General features: G+C 38.0%; 1 protein-coding gene across 6 annotated transcripts in view; it reads left to right on the top strand.

The window, feature by feature from the left end:
• Positions 1–21,008, top strand: part of LOC129761348 (RUN and FYVE domain-containing protein 2) — a 51,308-nt gene that overhangs the window by 9,745 nt on the left and 20,555 nt on the right. For 2 of the 6 annotated variants that reach the window (XR_008740441.1, XM_055759079.1), the window contains exon 1: positions 13,945–14,608. The exons of 1 other annotated variant lie outside the window; for it this stretch is intronic. The gene's annotated coding sequence lies outside the window, so the exon portion shown is untranslated. Of the gene's footprint in view, positions 1–13,931; positions 14,609–21,008 lie in introns of those variants that run through there. 3 more of the 6 variants (XM_055759074.1, XM_055759067.1, XM_055759091.1) reach the window with 3 other exon arrangements.

Genomic DNA, 21,008 nt, shown 5'->3' with positions numbered 1-21,008 from the left:
TCGGGGACATAACCGGAGTGACGTAGGACTATACAAAGGGGACAGCTTTTGTTAAATATATATTTTAAATATATTGTTTTATTTTCTTCTCCTACGTGAATACCTACCTATCTACCTGAAAAATGGATTAGTTTACTGTTTACTCTTTATGAATATGTTGATGGTTCTGAAAAGAACCTTTGGTGTTGTGTTTTTGTTATCACTCGATATTCCCATCTTGTTCGGTTAAACCTTCCTGTTTTGCTATTGCGTTTGCCACTCGCCACAGCTTTCACAGTTGGAAAATTTCTTCCCATCCAGCTTGTGACATGTTGTTCAGTAAATTACATTTAATGCGACGTGCCGGAGAAACACTTTGCCACTCACTGAAACTAATTGTTGCCTTGATGAGCGCCGAACCGAAGCTGCTCTGTTCTTGATGCGGGTTTTCTGATTGTCGTGAGCAGCTTTGCAAGCCAACTCGAGCACTCCGAAGGCCGAAACTCTATAATCGCTGTTAGGTATACTGGTGCTCCGGCACCAATCCGTTCGGCCTAGTTACCCTTGCGGAGCAATCAGTGAATGCGACCAACAGGGAACTGGAGACTTGCACGGTTCGAGTGAGACTTTGCCTTTCCCTTAACTTGTCCTCCTTTGTTACGTCCACGATGCCGATGCCTTACAACCACACGGGTTTACGGTTTGAAAGAAAATAAGATATTTTTTTGGGGTCCGCGTGTTTTATACTCTAGCGGTACACACTCACAGGATAGAGACAAATTGGCAGACTCAGCCAGAGGGGCGAGTCCAACGAGACGAACGAATGAGCGTTAAAAGGGAGCGATGGCAAAAAAAATACATTCATTACGATTTGTTCGCTCGTTGGACTCACATGCAGGCTAAAAAGGGTCCTTTTCAGGATCACAAAATTATCTTCAATCTAAAGAGTTTATTGTTTTGTTTTCACTCGATATCCCCATCTTGTTCGGCTAAACCTTCCTGTTTAGCGATTTGTTGCCACTCGCCACAGCTTTCACAGTTGGAAAATTTCTTCCCATCCAGCTTTGTGACATGTTGTACAGTAAATTACATTCAATGCGACGTTCCGAAGCGCCACTCAGTGTCGCACTGGAGGCGATTTTAACCTGTAATTGAACATTTGCGATGACAGTGGTACAGTGTTACCTTTCAATGTGGGGTCATAATTTGGATCTCTATGTTTACAAAAATGTCCAACTAAATAAGTCGCATTACATGTCCGTCCAATTAGCTAAATGTCGAACTAATTGTAAATTACTGTACTTTCAATCTGGAAACAATTTAAGAATTGGTGAAAGTTGAATAATCAGGAAAGTCCCCAACTATCAATAAGCTCAGAACAACTGCCAAATTCACATACTCGTCAGATCCTGTATTTCGTAAACTCTTTTTTGAAAGGTTTAATGGCCCTGATAAGCGCCGTGTTTTATGGAATGGTTCCAATTTTGAAAACTTAGTACTCGTGGTTTTGAAAAAAACCATTTCAACGCCCTCGATGCCGCCTTGTTCTGGATTTGCCACCAAAGCAGTTTGTATAAAGAACAAACTTTTTTCTTCTGCTACCTGATGCCGTTTTGCGATTGCGTTTGCCACCCGCCACTCGCTGCAACTGCCTGTTGTTGTCTTGATGTGTTCTGTTCTGAATGCGGGTTTTCTTATCGTCGCGAGCAGCTTTACCAGCCAACTCGATCACTTCGGCGGCCGAAACTATATAACGCCGGCTAGGTGGACTGGTGCACTGGTACTAACGCGCTCGGCCTAGATACCCTTGCGGGGAACTCCAGATCAACACGGTTCGAGCGGGGTTTTGCCTTTCCCTTCACTTTTCCTCCTTTACCATGTCCAGACATGGCTGCTTGGGTTGGTTTGTTGATGTTCACTTTTTTTTCACTTAAATTCTTTTTATTTCTTAATTTGGTTTACATTATAATAAAGTACTACATATCAAGTGATCAACCTAGGGTTCTACATCTTTAAGTTGCAATGTCAAGTTTTGTAATGATTTGTATCATACACATTATTCGATTGTTTCATATTCCTATTGTAAAATCATGCCTAAACTTTTCTAGTTTTTTGTTACCTTTTTTTTTACCTAAACCTAACTTATAAGATCCCCAAATTATTTACATTACCCCAACTTACACTACTTATCTAACTGGAAATAAATATAACTACCCAAACCCAAAGCCGTTACCTTGAAAGGTAACGACTATGAAGTCAGGTAGCATAATCATACAGATTTTGTATTATTCCGTGTGTTGAGAGAGCGCAACTCTGTTCAAATTTCATAAAATTGTTATTGATAATTTCATCCAAGGTTTTAATCCCGGCCAGCTGATGTATCTCCGAATTTCGCGTTCTGGGTGGAGAGTTTAGAATCATACGAAGAATTTTGTTTTGTATGCGTTGAAGTTTTAATTTGTGAGTTGGAGCACAGCACTCCCAAATGGGCATCGCATATGCGATAACTGGAAATATTATTTGTTTGTATACTGCAAGTTTATTCGTTAGAGATAATCGAGAGTATCTATTGATCAGGGGATACAATGACCTGATTAAAATGTTGCATCTTGTGTCTGTTTTGTCAATGTGTGCTCTGAAGGTAAGCTTTCGATCGAAAGTTAGACCCAGATACACTACTTCTGAAGACCATTCAATACTATTGCCATTAAAGGGTGTGTCACATCAAATTGCATCACGGAAAAAACGCTGTAGAAATTCGCCCAGTAGACCGATCCTTTTGAAAATTTTAGACAGTAAAATAAAAACTATTAAATAACTTTTGGCATTTTCTTTTTATTCATACTTCGAGCCCAAGCCCGTATGCTCGCACCTTCCTCTTTACCCCGTCCATAAGGTTCTGTACAACATCAGGTTGTAGTTTTTTTTTGAACAGAAATCCATTTTCTCTTGAAGTCCGCCTCCGATTTGACAACTTTTGGGTTCTTCCGGAGGGCCTGCTTCATAATCGCCCAATATTTCTCTGTTGGGCGAAGCTCCGGCGCGTTGGGCGGGTTCATTTCCTTTGGCACGAAGGTGACCCCGTTGGCTTCGTACCACTTCAACACGTCCTTTGAATAGTGGCACGAAGCGAGATCCGGCCAGAAGATGGTCGGGCCCTCGTGCTGCTTCAATAGTGGTAATAAGCGCTTCTGTAGGCACTCCTTAAGGTAAACCTGCCCGTTTACCGTGCCGGTCATCACGAAGGGGGCGCTCCGCTTTCCGCAAGAGCAGATCGCTTGCCACACCATGTACTTTGTAAACTTGGATAGTTTCTGCTTGCGAATCTCCTCCGGAACGCTGAATTTGTCCTCTGCGGAGAAGAACAACAGGCCCGGCAGCTGACGAAAGTCCGCTTTGACGTAGGTTTCGTCGTCCATTACCAGGCAATGCGGCTTCGTCAGCATTTCGGTGTACAGCTTCCGGGCTCGCGTCTTCCCCACCATGTTTTGCCTTTCGTCGCGGTTAGGAGCCTTCTGAATCTTGTATGTACGCAGGCCCTCCCGCTGCTTGGTCAGCTGGACGAATGAACTTGACAAATTCAGCTTATTGGCGACATCCCGGACCGAACTTCTCGGATCACGTCTAAACTGCTTAACTACGCGCTTGAGATCTTTTTCACTGACGGAGCATCCATTTTTGCCGTTTTTCACCTTCCGGTCGATGGTTAGGTTCTCGAAGTATCGTTTTAGTACTCTGCTGACCGTGGATTGGACGATTCCCAGCATCTTACCGATGTCCCGATGTGACAACTCCGGATTCTCGAAATGAGTGCACAGGATTAATTCACGACGCTCTTCTTCGTTCGACGACATTTTTCCAAATTTACGAAAAATTGACAGTGAAGCATGGCCAACGTGATCTATACACTCTTATCTGATTAGAAGCGAAAGTTGAAGATATAATTCCTAAAAATTAAACTTCTACAGCGTTTTTTCCGTGATGCAATTTGATGTGACACACCCTTTAAGACTGACTGTCATATTTTGAGGAGGAACAAGCTTTGGAGTGTTCTTGTGGGGAAACAATATAACTTGTGTCTTTGCGGCATTTATGCATATTTTCCAATTATTGAAATATCCAGACAAAGTGTCTAACCCTCTTTGAAGTTTAGATCTTAGTTCTGTGATACTTCTGCCCTTGTAAATGATGGCAGTGTCATCTGCAAATAGTGACAGCTTCCCATCAGATGGGAGTGCGGGAATATCTGAAGTATTGAAAAGAATTGGTCCCAAGATGGATCCTTGAGGAACACCTGCATTCACAATGAATTTCTCTGATGAAATATTGTTTATAGAAACATTGAACGCTCTATCAGAAAGATAATTTTTGATAATTTTTATCAAGTATGTAGGAAAACCAAAGTTCTGAAGCTTGTAAATGAGACCATTATGCCAAACATTATCAAATGCTTTTTCAACATCAAGAAGTGCCATGGCAGATGATTTTGAAACTGACTTGTTTCGTCTGATTATGTTGTATACTCTACGAAGCTGGTGAATGGTAGAGTGGCCTTTTCGGAATCCAAACTGCTCATCCAAAAATATATTGTGCTCATCTGCAAAAGCAAGAATGCGCGTTAATATAATTTTTTCGAATACTTTCGAAAATGCTGGGAGAAGGCTAATTGGTCGATAGCTCTTTGAAGAAGAAGGATCTTTTCCGGGTTTTAGTATCGGGATCACTTTTGCCAACTTCCAACTCGAGGGGAAGTAGCCAAGTGATAGACATCTGTTGAAGACAGAAGTCATAATTTCATATAAGTTGTTACTAAGATGTTTCAACTCAATGTTAAATATACTATCGAAGCCGGGGGCCTTCATATTCCTCAACGAGCGTATAACCGAGATAACCTCTGCAGTCGAGATGATTTCATTCTCTTGAGGTACAGAATGAATATTGTCAATAGCCCTTACAGTATCATTCGCCGAAGCTTCAAATGGACTTGTATTGTTCTGGCCAAGATTGTGTGAACTAGCGAAATGGTTGCCAATTGCATTAGCCTTTTCGGCAGGTGTTATCAATCGTTCTGAATTGTCAGGTTGTAGAAGAGGAGGAATAGGATTAGACTTGGTCTTGAGAATTTTAGCGAGCCTCCAAAATGGCTTGGAGTTATTCGGAAGTTTACTTATATCTTTTGCGAATTTTTTGTTACGGAGATCAATCATTCTGGTCTGGATAACCTTGGTTAACTGATTATACTGTTGTTTCCTCTCTCGAATACCAGTACGTTGGTACTGTCTTCGATAGAGGTTCCGAAGTCTAATCAAATGTTTAGTAATTGGATCAATTTGAACAGAGTCACTCACCAGAATCGTTTCTGGGATGTGGTTTCGGCGAGCCTCAATAACAAGCCTCAGTTTGAATATAGCTGACTGTTGTTTCGATATCTTCGGGAGATTCAAGAGGCTGATCGAGATCAATATTGTTGTCAATAAGCTGCTGGAATTCCACCCAATTCGCACGATGATAGTCTCGTCTACATTGTGGCCTCCTGACTACGACATTCACTCCCAATTCAACCATCACTGGGAAGTGATCCGAACTCAGCTCGTTAAGGGCAATAGGATCACCGATGTGGTGATCCATGTTGGTAATGAAGAAATCAATTATGGAATGTACTCCAGAACGAGAAATGCGAGTGGGGGTTGCTGGGCTAAGAATCCTGTAGTGCCCACACTGTAGATCATCATTTAGAGTCACTCCATTTTGATTCCTCCTTTGGTTTCCCCAGGACTGATGTCGAGCATTAATGTCCCCGCCGATGACGTATTTCGACTGCCTTCGTGTTAGCTTGATGATATCGTTTTTAAGAAGTAACGCCGAGCCGTCTCTGATTGACGTCTGTTTGGGATAATAGACCGCAATCACGATAATAGGCCCAATCGATGTTGTGATTTCGTGATTTAGTTTCGATGATGTTAAGTTTGAACCACAGCAAAAGTCGATATCTGATGTTATTTCTGATGGCTAGGGCAACACCTCCTCCACCAGAACCAGTACGATCCATTCTCAATAGACGATAATTCGGAACTCGAAGGTTAATATTCGGTTTAAGATGCGTCTCGGTAACGATAGCTACGTCGATGCTGTTTGTCACTAAGAAGTCAGTGAATTCGATGACCTTACTCTTGAGAGAGCAGGCATTCCAATTAATTAGCCTGAGAGATGACCGATCCATGATTATAATAAAAATGTAGCATGACTTGCACTTGTTCCTGTTGGTTGCGACAACTTCTAGTCTGTCGATCTAGTTCAAGAAACAGGGTTGCAAGTTCTTGCATGCTATAAAGATCCTCACTAGAAGAAGAGTGAGGTGAAGATGTTGGCGTAGGTGGTAAACCAATAGCTGCAACTTTACTATAGCTCGGTTGCTCCTTTTTTGGCTTTTCGCTAGAAGAGTCCGTTTGGGGGCGACCTGTAGGAAGTGGAAGAGGAGGAAGAACAGGAATCGTACGAGAAACCATTGGAGGGAACTCTTTGTCAGTAAGTTCTGGAACCTTCTTCCTATTCTGCGTTTTATCAGTAGCTTGCTTCCGGATGCGTTTGAAATCCGTACGTTTTGTACAGCTACGGCTAGTGGCTTGGTGATTTTCGCCACAGTTGACACACTTGCGAGATTCTTCCTCTGGAAGGCTACAAGCGCTTGTTGGATGGTCAGCAGCACACTTGCCACAACGAGTTTTCATGTGGCAATTTTTTGTTCCATGACCGAAACCAAGACAATTAGTACATTGAGTGACGTCCCAATTTTGGGTTTGTATCGGTCCCATTGTACCGTGATGTTAAAAATGGTCTTGATTTCCCTCAGACGCGTGATGTTGGTCGATCCTTTTTTAATGTGGATCAGATACAAAACATTGGAAAAGCCATTGTCTTGTGATTTGTGTCTTGTCATCCGATGTACAGCCAGCGGTTGTAGACTATGGGATTGCTCTAGTTCCTTTTTGATGTCCTCTGTTTCAATGGCAGGAATACCTCGTAGTACAACCTTAACTGGTTTTTCAGAAGGTATATCATGAGTGTAAAACTCATGATTGTTCTTTTTCAGGTACGTTCCAACGATCTTGTATTGTTCCAAATTGGGACAGGTAATCTTAATCCCTATGCTGCACATTTTGAACACCGGCTGCAATTTCTGCGCCAGTAGCTCGGATCTCAAAGTACCGATGTCCTTTGATGTAGTGAAATAAGGCGGTACCTTCACCTTTTTATCAACATTGACTGGTTCCTCTCCAGTGTGGCCATCCAATAAAGCATAGCGGTTTCTTTCTAATATTGGCTCCTTGCCGGTATCCGATCGATGTCGTTTGTTGGTTCCATGTGGTATGCCTGGGTCGGTTGACCGTGTTTTCCCCATTATCGCAGTCCTCAAGGGCAGACAGGTGGTTGATGAATCGCAGGTAGACAATCTGAAAAGAGAAATAAATAACTTTTAAAAAACAGGTAGTAAATAGAGCTCCAAACACGTCCGTCTCTGTCGACGGTCGGTGTGGAATGAATGTTTGTTGATGTGTTGTGATGCGAACCGATGTGGTGTACGGTTTGGATGAGAATGATCGTTACGGCAGCGGAGCGGGGATTTTTAAGCTGATTGGCCGGCTCGAGAATAACGCATGTGTGAGAATGTTTCGTTCATTTTTTTTCTTTTTCTTTTCCAATCGTGCTTCATTCTATTTCGCTGCTGCTCTGGTTGCCCGTTTTGGTCGGTACGATTTGAGGAGCACAAAATGGACCAATCAAAAATGGGCACATAGTTCATTTGGACAATGCTTGATATTTCACTATTATTCAATTATTTATCTCAAGAAAAATGAAATGTTATTCGTTATGATAGATGCGTAGATATATTTCCTATCAATTGATGCAAAAACCTTTGCGATCTATTGAGAAATGCTCGAGCTATAAGCGTTCCAAATCTTGCATTTTTTCCTACTTGTTCAGTGCCTAGATTTCCATTTCACCCCCTATATCTTCCGGTTAGACGTAGTCCTACGTCAAAAAGAAGAATTAAATTTTTGATTCATCCCCTTAAAGCCAGAAAACACCTCTCTAACAAGAAAAAAATTAATTTATCCAGAATCTCTCAGGAGGTGATAGACGATCATATTTGATGAAAAACAATCCTTCTACGCATATGTTCGAATTTCAACAATGAAAGAGTTATAGAACTTTTTTTTTGTTTCGGACTCTGTTGCCTCAAACTGGCTCTACATTAAAAAAAATCCATTTGAAAGATGAGAAAATTTAGTGCAGAATATAATACTAGATCATCTAAGTTAGTGGATTTAAATAATATTTTGGAAGTAACCTTAACGTTGAAAGGTTACATTTTTTCTCGAAATAAGTCATGTTTAAAACATTAAAAAAAATCAAACTGTATTTAATCGAATCCAAAATCATATATAATCGAATCACATATAATCAAGTCTGTATATAATCGAGTCCGACCTGTACTAGAAAGTAGAACGTAAAAAAAATAATATTTTTTCTATTTGTTAGGTTTACGAATAGGCTGAATATTTTGAAGAAACACAAAAAAAGTGACAAAAACTGACGAATAGAAAATATGCTATTCAAGATAGCATTTCTCAGGTTTCAAATGGTGAAAAAAAAAATTACTTTGAAAGAAACGACATTTAGCTAGAAACGGCTGTATGGATGTGGTTTTATAAACAATGTGAACTTAAAATTATCATTTCTTCTATAGATATGCAGGCCAAGAATGTAGCACCTAATTTTGCAGTACCGTCGTTCAGTTCGTCGTTCGTAAGTTCAGTGGCACTTCAATTTTTGAAAGTGGTTCGGCATTCGAAAACTTAAAATATTGTATATGGCGAAAAGTTTTCGTTCGATTTTTTGGCAATAGCAAAGTTTCAAGATCTGAAAATTTTGATTTAACTGTTGATCAAGTATAAATTTGCGACGAATCTGGTTCATTTGTCAAAACATTAAAATATTACATTTACTCATTTGGAGGAAAACGTCATCCTAGGAATCAAAGCTTTTGTTGATCCAAAGATACGACACATCCTGAGATCTCGAGGATCTACTATTACCTGGATGAACCGGAATCTATTTTATGAATGGTTCCAAAAATCAGTTTGTTCTGGAAGTGCCGTTATAAATTTATATAACTATTGTGGGGGTTAAAATTCCTCTAACAAGATTGATAAAAACTTTTTTTTCTGCCGCCGAATGCAACAACTATTGCTTAATGAACCTGGTAACTAATTTAACGGGTAAAACAAGAAATAAGAATCATGGCACTCATGGACGAATAAAAAAAAATTCATTAGAAAAAAAAAATAAGTTTCGAATATATCACGTTTCCATTATATCACGCAAATTTTTTCTGAGCGAGACGTTACTGTATATTGTTTTTATGTAGATTTCATTTCTATGTTACTTTTCCGAAATTATTAGAATTTTACAAAGTATTGAACATTTCAAATATTTTCAAAAAATCATATCTCTACTTTGATGAAAGAATCACGGCACCACTTGTAGAGCAACTTTGTGAAATTAAAAAATCAAAAAAAAAATACTAAAAATATCAAACGGGAGTTGTTTAGAGATACAAAAGTTTTTAATAATAAATTCAAATTTTAAGTAAGATTTTTTAACAATACACTTGAAATGTTATTCTTCCTAAATAGTTCATTAATTTTGTAACAACCTTGTCAAACGTTTTATTCTAATCAGACATCTGGATTGTGATAATATATATTATAATGTATGATATATGATAATGTATGATATATGATAATGAGAATGATAATGAAAATTGTGATTTTATGCAGTTTTCAACATAAGTATCAAGTTTCAAAAAAAATCCGTGAGGGTCGGGCCAGCGGTCGTCTAATATGGGAAGGAATTGTTCTATAGTAAAAAGCTGCACAAAAAAACATCCCAGAGTAGCATTAGTTTTAATGTATTGAGAGCAGTGAAAACACGAAAGTATTTTTATCATATAAGACTAAGTGTGAATATCGTGAATATCTCACAGGTTTGACTCTAAGAATGAAGGGATATGGAATACCTAACAATCGAATCGTTTACCTGAAGATGATTTCTTGCCATAGAAATTGGATGACAAACGCTACTTAGTTATCCTCGAACATTGTTTTTCTCAGGGAAGTGGAATAAAGCTATTTCAATAAGAATTAAAGAATTGGAGAGAAGAAATTAAAAGTCATGACATCGATATTCCACTAAACCAAAATTTCAGAGAAGAACTCGATCTTAACATAAGAAATTACCTAGCCCTGGTCTTGGAACTCGAGGTTTACTGGAGTCTGAGAGAGGTCCCAGGAATTGATTCAGTTGTTCTCTATGAAACTGAAATCGTCCTGAAAATAATGCTGGAAGCGCTGAGAGTGTTGAACAGGGAGAAGGAATTGACAGACTTCCAAAAATTGGTCCTCCTTAGTACCTGCGCGATAGACCGATAATTTCTTGGTCACGACTAAAGAGCCGGAGTCATTTGAAGTGGATTCGGTGTATGAAATCGGAATTGTATTCAGAATCATTATATAATTGGATTCGAAAATATAAATTGAAGAAAAAGATGGAAAAAAGTAAAGGGGAAGGAGCAAAAGGATAAAGAAGGGAGAAGATGAAAAAACTAAGATTTACAGCCAGTGTTTTGACTCTCCTCTATACAGTGTCGGATAAAACATTAAGACCACTGCTCAAGCAAAAAAAGAAGCTGACAAAACTTTGAGAAAAAATAACTCAATCCAGGGCTTCAATCCATTTACAATAATTTATTTGCATTGTTCGAAGAAATTCGCAACAAATGTAGTTAAAACAATAGTCATTCATTTAAAAATGCGTTTCAAGCATACTTAACAACTAAAATGACGCGACAAAAATTAAGAGCGGCTTCAACCCTTCGCGGTCGGAATTATTTTCACTTGAAAGAGATCGTCTTATCCTTCCACGCAAAGAATCTTCTGTTTATATCGAGTACTGTTATCTATGATTCATTGAATCGACGTATTAGTCCTTGAACAGCCACACTGGACATTAAAATTCGTTTAGAAACGACTGCAAAGGGTTGAAATTCATGTTAAAAAAAATAAAAACAAAAAAAATCATACCGTGAAAAGCTTCCAGGGTTAGTACTTGGTCGTGTAACTTCTGTTACGCATCACTTCACGCACCCGGTTCGGTATGGATTCCACCAGCTTTCTGGTACCGACAAGCTTAGATCCTATCCCACAGTTGCCGCTTATCTCCGTGTACACCGACCTTTTCACGATCTCCCATAAGTTCTGCATAGGGTTCCGATTCGATGGCTGGGCTGGCCATTCCATGACGTCGACTTTGTTATCCTGGAACCACTTTTTGACGGTCTTAGCGGTGTGATTGGGATCGTTATCCTACAAGAATTGTCATTTTAGGAGCATCTCCCACTTGGCGTGTGGAAGCATTACTTTTCTAGGATTTGGGCGTAGAGGTACTGATCCATGACCTTATCCACCCACTACAGGGGGCCAACACCGTACCAGGAGAAGCACCCCCACAACATAATGTTCCCTTCTCCGTGCTAGAATGTCTTCGAAGTATACTGTGGCATGTAAGCGCAGCCTTTTGAGCGATGGATCCAAGTTTTTCCGTCCAAGCCGATGAGGTTTACCTTCGTCTTATCTGACCACAGTATTCGCCACTGCTTTTCCATCTCCGGACCGATCCAATCGACGTGGTCTTCAGTGAACTTCAGCCGGGCTTTTACCGCCTAGCCCCTGCTCCACCAGCCACCGCTAAACTGTCCGAGAACTCACGGACAAGTTCAGTTCGTTCCGGATCTTTTTGGAGGCCTTGAAGAGCTTGTTTTATGGCAGAGTCATCACGGTCGTTTTCCTTGGGCGAAGGGCATTAAACACGAAGGTTTTGGATCGTCTGCCTGCCTTGGACTTTTGCAGATGACCATCTGATGTGTTTCCGTTCTTTTCTTTCGAAAGTCGAAAATGAGCTTTCGGAAAATTTTATTTAGATAAAGTCATAGTGTCATATGAGAGTGAAAAGGTTTGCTATCTGTTTTCAGAATGATTATTTTTTATTTCTTTAAAAATGACGAATGTATGAAAATTGACTCAAACTCATATTCGTACGCTGGTTGAATTTTCATCTCGGCTTCGAAGGCGTTCAACAATTTCAAAATTCCTTTTGCGAGTATTCAGAAGGAATATTCATCCTTTCATTCATCAAGTGGTTTTTGAATTGGTAATTATTGGAAATCTGATGGTTTCTAACTTTCCTACCGAGATTCTCATTGGCTTCAATTTGATATGTCGATCATCTAAATCGGTTCAGTGATTCAAAAGTTATGAATTTTTGAAAAAAGTCATTTTTGATAAAAAGTTGAAAAAAATGATTTTTCGGACCCCCCTGAAATAGAAAAAAATTGAAAAAATACGGGTCTAATATTTTGCAAAAAAGAACAGAACTACCACTTTTCATGGAAATCTGAGAACCGCTGTATCGATTTGTCATGGAATGACTGTGTAGCGATGTGTTTGAATTTCTTATTCTACCACAATCACTCGCATATAATTTTATCGGCCGTAACCATCAAAATGCGTCATTCATGAATTACAATGCCCGAGTTGTTATGACCTCGAAATTAGAATATGTGCAATCCCAAATGAAATCGAACTAAAAATGCCGATTTGAAAAACTTGTATTTTTGATTCGAACGAAAGTTCGTATTCCGTTCAGGTTGGAGAAAATATGAGTTTTCCACAGCATTTGGAGACGTCCACGTAGTCCCCATCAATCGAGGATAAAGAACAGAGACGGCCCTAAGCCGCCTGTGGCGTTCATACTTAAATACCGCAAATCATAAAATCGCATTTTCGTAACGATAAAAAATGACAAAACACTACAAACAACAAGGCAGCAACAATACAAAACATATCTGAGTGCCAGTGTGTACAATAAAATTGCTATCTATTGTATTTTGGCTACGGAGACGCTAATACGAAAGTACCAATAGTTTTAACATCTTGTACCCATTTTTGCATTTTCTACATGGCTTCTATTTTATATGAAAAAATTAAAAAACATATGTATTTTAAATATTCCAAATAAAAGTTTTTTTTGTAAATGAAAAAAGGAGTACTCGTTTGTTTTTCTCATTGTATATATTTTTCACGTTTGGACATCTATCCTTTATAACTCTTTCTAAGACATTGTTTCGGTAGGACTCATAGTTTTTGAGATATAAATTATCAAAGATTTCTCTTACAGAAATCGATACGCCCTTTTCAAAAGTCACACTTGAGTCAAAAAACTCCTAAATGCTGTGGAAAGCTCATTTTACCTCCAACCCAAACAAATTTTCATTCGAATCGAAAATACTCATGTTTTGTCATTTGTCGATTTCATTTGGAATTACTCATATAGCGTAAAACAAAAAAAAACGAATATTTTCCACTTTCCTCGATATAACCAAAATTTGCTTTTACCAGATTTGTCAAAATTTCTCTCTTCTCATGAAACCGGTTCATCGAAACATCTGTCTGTATACTGAAGTGATTCTATTTTTATAAACAATTATTTCACTTACCGTTAATAAGTAAAATGCTACTCAAGTGTACGCTAACATGGCTGTCAGATGCAGCCAAGTGTTGAAAACGGCAATGTGACACATCACCGGGTGAACGGTTTATATTTACAGTGTTGCAGCACAAACAACACCACCGCCTTTCACCCACTCGAAAGACCGAGAGACCGTTGCGAATGGTTTCATCAAAACAAACCATACCAAAACAGAAAACCGACCGACGCGACGGTGGGTGGTGTTGGGGCAGTACTACCGGCGAACATTCGTGCATCATGTGCCATTTGGGTTTGTGTTCGTGCAGCTTTTCCGTTCCTCTCAGCGCTTCATCTGCCGTTCATCGGTATTGGTGGAAGGTATGGGAAAATCTGTCTGTCAGAGGAAAAATCGATAAACGATTCGATCAAAAGTTCCGTCGTCTGGATGTGTTCCGACAGTTGTGGAATATTGTTTCATCAATTACAACCGTTTCGGGACCGTTTTAAGAGCTGATAGTGGTACTAATGTGAAGTGTAGTGTGTTTGGAAACTGTTGGATAGAAGTTAAATTCAACGCATTTTGTGTGGGAGTAATCTATTGCGTACTGCATGATAGTTTTGGACGGAAAATTTCTAGTTGAAACACAAGCTGTACGGAATTGTGCATTTTACTGCCGAATTTTATCGAAATATGCTAGCTTCCTATCGATGAATTCGTTTAATCATCGTGCTATTATTTTATAAACGAGAATTCTCCGGGTAATGCCTCTGTCAAAATCGATACTACGCTAGTCGAATTACTGCATAAGCTTCGTGTGTATCGAAACCGAGTGTATGAGTCATAGTGCTGCGATCAAAGTGCATCCAACCAGGAGAATCATCACTGTGTGTGCTCCGTGTGCGGCTTGTTTCCATTAAACTTCGATCAAAACAAACAAAGGATATTGAAAACGTTGCGAGGCTAGCGAAAAAAAAGAGGAAAACGTGAACAACCAATTTTGTCGCCGATAAGCAACGCAAAATTTTCATCACGAATCGAAACGTAAGTATGGAAGGAAGGAAGGTATTGAATTAGAGAGACTTTAAACTCTGAGAGTTCATTCGTCTCTTACGGACGTAAGTATTTGTTTGTTGTCCTATATGTATTTTCTGATTTGCTTCCATTTGTCACTTGTTCCCAAGCTGATTTAGAAGAAAAAACAGGAAGGTTTTTATCTGCATTCAAATATATATATATATATATATATATATATATATATATATATATATATATATATATATATTCATTTCGGTATTGCAATGGGTTTATCTTCTTATTCTATTTAAATTCCAAAAAATAAATTTAACGGTGTATTTAGTATGTTATTTTTCACAGAACCTTGTTGTTTTCCGACAACTTTGTTGGACATTATATTGCAAACAAACAACTAGCCTTCAAATATTCGTTTAAATTATGAATTTAATTATCATATAACTAACATTGATTACGACTGATTTTTATACAAGCTTATTCATATTCATTAGCCTTCTTTAAAAAATCGTAACTCGAAATCCAGCTGTCTGATTAAAACATGATGTTCGATAAATTAGTTATAAAAAAAAATAATACAACAAGATAACATATTAAATATACTATTAAAAAACTTGAATTTAATATTCATAAGTCAAAATACCTCCTAGATGATTTTCATGTAGGAATATTGTCATATATATTGTGACTGTGAATACTGTTTTATTAACATCACAATCCGCCTTTCTATGATAAATTAAAGTGGTATTCTAATATAATTTACGAAAAATATCAAAGTGCTTTAACTTAGTCGAACACCATATTTCAAGTTACGTATTAAAACAAATCAATGATTTTGGAGACGTCCTTATGAAAAACCAATCGAAATTAAAATTGGTCAGATGATGACGATACTTGTAATTTTGACTAGCTGTCACCGTATGTAGGGGAAATCAGGATAAAACCGACAACCTAAGGATTTCCACATATTTTCAAGATCTACCATGTGTCTTCGACTTCAAAACGTTACAAACCTCTCTTCAACTGTTCATGAGCCCTTCTACAGTATCTGTTGATCATTTTTTGATTTGTAACGAAATTTTTGATAGAATACAAAAATTGATGTTTTCAGGTGAAATAATTGTGAGTGTGGGTGAGATCGACACCCTGTCGGGTAAAACCGACATCTTTGAAGAAACGAATGAAAACATGTCATAATAATTTGAAAGTATTAAGAGGTTATCTATATATTATGTGGACATTTTGAGACCCCAGTTTAGATGAGCATCCACGTGAAATGTGCCAATGGGCGTTGAACGAAGGGATACCATGAGCTCTGCCAGGCTTATTTGTTGAAATGCCCGAATCAAAGTTGGTTTTGACTGTTTTATTAGTTCAGTTCTGCCGTTTTGTCCGTCGAATATAAACACGAGGCATCTACAAAATATAAGAACGCATTTTTCCTGTCTGTGAAACACAAACCAGATGTCTGGAAAGTCCAGAGTCCAGACTGGACTCAAAATTTCAAAACAACGTTTTCGAGAATTGAAACCACCTATCGTCTCACAAACTACATTGAACAATGATCTACGATGAATTAGGCTCATAAAAGTATCGAATTTTCCACAATTTTCCGGCTTAAACACTTAAGTTCCTCGAGCGAAATTTTACACGGACTGTCTTATGTTTGCTGGCCGGTTCTGTTTTGTTGTTTGTTTTGACAGCAAAGCGACTTCCGCAGATGTGAGGTACCTCGAAACGTAAGAAATGACAAGTATGTACAAGGGACATCGGAATATTTTCAAAAAATTGCTTCTAACTGAAAAAATCAGGGGGTGTCGGTTTTCCCTGATTTTCCTGAAAATTGGAGAATGTCGAGTCAAAATTGGCTGTTTTCCGGCTAGTTTAGCGTGGAATTGTTCGAAATGGTAACTAATACACAGGTGTAAAATCAGCCAAAAAATGGCTTCAATAGTTTTTTTTCTGCAGAAAGGAATTCCCGTTTTTTTTTGGAATACTTCATTTGGAAAATGGAAAATTTTCGATTTGGACAAAATTTTGCGTGCGAGTATATATTTTCCGCGGATAGAAAGATTATTTTGACTAAAGAACAATTTATGAAGAGAGGATTGGATTTTACGAATAACTACAAGAACACTAATCTTTTTTTCCCCACATTTTGTATATGGAAACTTCAAGTTGTAGCCTACATTTAAATTATTTTTCAAGGATAATGAAACTTGGACAAAAGTATATTCACACTGATATTACAACACATGTCATTTTGAATTTTAATAGGAATATTGCAAAACCAAATTTAACGCGATTGTGCTGCAATTAAGATAAAATAATTTTAATGTCTGTGTCAGTTATAATTTGGTCGCATAAAGTAGGACATTTCGTAGGACATTTAACGTACAATAAAGGAAAGGATGTCATTTTGGAGGTTTTTAAATGAATTTTAGAAAATACATGAAAATTATTCGTCTGCTGTTTGGGTGAATTTTCGAAATTTGAGTTTGATACCACCCATTATTTGTCTGCACAGTACAGATGGTAATCGTATTTGCTATCTTGTTCCACCACTTTTCGCTATTATGCTATCCTACTATTATGTCCTTTATGCTTTATGCGACATAAACAGGCTTTATTCATGCGAAAACTCCAATAAATATAGATATGGTAGCACCAAGAATGTCCCGATCCCGTTTTCCCAACGTTTTCTCAAAACCTAGAATTGAAAAGTAGCCATCCGCAAGCATAAACGTAGATCGCAGATGTGATATGTGATTATTTTAAATCATAAAGCATGAGGCTTCCTAAAATATTCATATTCAAGATATTTTTAGTTTGGTTATTTAAAAACATAAAACAAAAAGATTCCTATTTTTTTTTGTGTGGTTCAATTGTAATTTTAAAGAAATAAAGTTTTTTCCAATGTATTCTAAAGATATGTTATTAACGTTCCACAATTCAAAAACAAAATACTTCTTACGAAACATCTTACGAAATATGAAGAAAAATAGAAGTAATCTGAAACTTTGTGTTATTTTTTATTTATTTTTTTTTCTATAGAAAATAGCACTTTGTTGAGCGATATTTTTCCTTAAATCAATTTCCCGCAACTCGTAGCCATCGTTTGCTCGGCGAAACTACAAAGAATATGCTCAAACTTTAAGCGTGTGTGAAAAGTGATTCATGCTTTTCTGAAGCAATGATTTTGATTTGGATAATAACAAACATGGATAACTGCAGAAAAAAAATTGAAGATATGATTGGAAGCACCGTCTGAAAATATCTCACTGCGGGTCGGTGGTCGACTCGGATCGCGTCATCTTGATGGCTAGGGCCGTCTCGAATGCTTATACTCTTTAAATGGGGACCTCGCCCCTATTCTATTGACCTCAAAATAAAGTTCGAAAAACGAAAACGAAAAAATTAATTTGTAATAGAAATTACGCTTTTCTCTATGAGGCATTTATACCCATGATGCTTTTCCCGCGTCACAATATTTCTAACCTGCTTGTGATGTTATACTTTTTTCTGAGCGGTTGTTTCTGTTGCAGTTTTTTTCTTGGCGATTTTTCCGGTTACGATTAAAACAGAGCTCTGAAAGAAAAACGACCGAAATGGGACAAGATACGACAAGATAATTTGACAGCATAACAACGCCAGACCATGTATCTGTCAGGAATTATCTAGAAAGAGAATGCGCCATATTCCCTTAAGGGAATACCCTTAGATTACAGTCTGTTCCGATTCAAGTCGTCGCACAGTGGCACAAACCTGAAGAAAGACATATTAGGTTGATCAAACACGAACAAAGCCTAAGTTGAGAAAAAAAAATATAAACTCATTAACGTAAAACTCTTCGAAAAATCTCGCAAATCCTTTGTTAATTTTGGATGGCAGGGCGTGAATGTGTTAAGTAGCTCACATTCCACAAAACCAATTATATCTGTTCAAGCTCAGGATTTTAATACATAGTATCTTCGACCAATTTTCATACAATTATTAGCTCTACAACTTAATCGAAGACAAAAACATGATATCTCATAACTACAAAGAGTTAGAACTTTGAAGTGGAATGCCGTTTTAATTAGAATTGAGGTGTATTTTTTCATAAGATGCGGGATAGCATTTCGAGCCACTTCTCTGGAAGACACCTAGGCTCTAAAACGTAGGGATTCGAAGAGCGGTTCCGATCAAGGTTGTGGCTTTCAATGGAACATATTGTTATTGAAGTAACAGTAAGTTTTATGTTTCAAGCAAATGCTTTTTTTTTTCTAAAATCCGTAAAGTCATACTTGTGCACCTAATTGATATCGCTAAATTTCTACAATCGCTAAAAAACAATAATCAATATTATCAAATTGACGCGTGTGACGTGTTTTTTTTTACCTAGTGTTACCAACTTTTTCATTGCATTATGCATTGCAGTTTGCTGATGTAATATATGGTCATTTAATTTAGGCTTCTCAAAATTTTCAGTTGTAACATTTAATTTTCGATTTCATCAAATTCAAATGTCTTAAGAACATACACTTTTTTTCAAAGTTATTCACTTCTTCTGCTATTGAGAATGGCGTGAAAAATACTCCTATGGTGAACCATATAGGATTCAAAAAAATAGCATAGAATTTCTTATTTGGTAACCTATACAATATTTGCCATGAGCTGATGATAGGAAGAACATGGGGTCTTAAACCAAAAATGGTAATGTGGGTCTACACTGCCATTGTGCGGCCTAGAATAACCTATGCCTCATTAGTCTGGTGGCCAAAGAAGCAATGCGAAGCACACCCTCGAAGGCACTGGAGGCTATCCTTCACTTGCTACCTCTGAACCAACATGTTCAGCTAGAGGCTAAGAAAAGCGCTCTTAAGCTTAAACAATGGAAAAAAATACTAGATGGAGACAAAATTGGTCACTTGAGCATCCTGAATCTCTTACCCGTAGGACCATCCTCAGAGATGAACAGTGATTGGATGGAACCTAGGACTAACTACGACATTCCATACAGTGTAATCGAACCTTCTCGTTCAATATGGAATGAAGGCGGTCCCAGTGTTCGTAATGGTTCAATCATGTTCTACACTGATGGGTCAAAAATGGGAATCAGAAAAGGTGCTGGAGTGTATGGTCCCAGAACAAAAATCTCTGTAGCTATGGGAAACTGGCCAACAGTTTTTCAAGCAGAAATAGCTGCGATAATAGAATGCTCAAATGTCTGCATTAAAAGAAAATATAGACATGCTAACATCTGCATATTCCCAGACAGTCAAGCGCCACTTAAAGCTCTAAATACTTTTAAATACTCCTCAAAAATTGTCTGGGAATGCATTCTCCTCTTACGGCAACTAAGTCGGATAAGTTCGGTACAACTGTACTGTATTCCTGGCCATTGTGGAATAGAGGGAAACGAGCGAGCAGATGAACTTGCCAGGAACGGCTCAAGCTCACCTTTCACTGGTCCAGAACCATTCTGTGGAATATCTGACTGTGTGTTGAAAGGTGAGCTGAAGAACTGGGAAGACCGGGAAGTGTTAGTCAACTGGTTGGCTGTACAACTTAACCAGTCAAAAAAATTCATCACGCCGACTATTAAAATTACTCAACAATTGCTGAGTCTTAATAAGAAAGACTTAGGCACAATCACAGGCCTTATAACAGGACACTGTCCGAGTAAATACCATCTCAAAAACATAGGTTTAGTGCAAGATGATATTTGTCGTTTTTGTAATACCGAAAGCGAAACCTCGGAACATTTGCTCTGTAATTGTGGAGCTCTAACTAGACGCAGACTTCAATACCTTGATAAGGCTATTCTGGAGCCCAAGGAAATTTGGTCTGCGTCGCCGATCAGGATTATAAAATTTATCAAACAGAGTATTCCTGATTAGCACCTATCTCACTATAGCTTTCAGTCTACTTCTTCATCAATAAGCAGTAGGTAAGCTTGAAGCGGAGTACAAAAAAATGGGATATACCACAATAGTTTAGAATAATGGACGCAGTGGTTCACATCCAACAGGGAAAAAAATTGCCATGAGCTGGTGATTTGGTTTGAGGGCACTTTTAGCTTCCTGACCTAGCCAGGCCTTTCATTTCAATATTTTACAAGTATTTTTTTTTCGACTTTGTATTTTATTTCTGTTTCCAAACAGAACGGAGCGAAGATAGTAGCAACGTTCGGATGTTTCGAAACATTTTCTAATAATTTTGGAGTGTGAGTTGAGCATGGATCCGTACTATAATCAATGTTAGCATGTAACTTGACGAAATTATGGTGCATATAATATTGGCGTTTTTCGTGATTTTGTCTGAAGATAGTATTTTGACTGCTACTAACATCTCTAATTTGTAACATAAGAAATGTAGGAAAAGTTAAAATACATAAAAGAAGAGTGGTGTTCAAGACACGCCCGAATTG

The sequence above is a fragment of the Toxorhynchites rutilus genome, chromosome 1, assembly GCF_029784135.1.
Source record: "Toxorhynchites rutilus septentrionalis strain SRP chromosome 1, ASM2978413v1, whole genome shotgun sequence".
NCBI lineage: Eukaryota > Metazoa > Arthropoda > Insecta > Diptera > Culicidae > Toxorhynchites > Toxorhynchites rutilus.
This window is presented reverse-complemented; position numbering and strand designations above follow the sequence as displayed.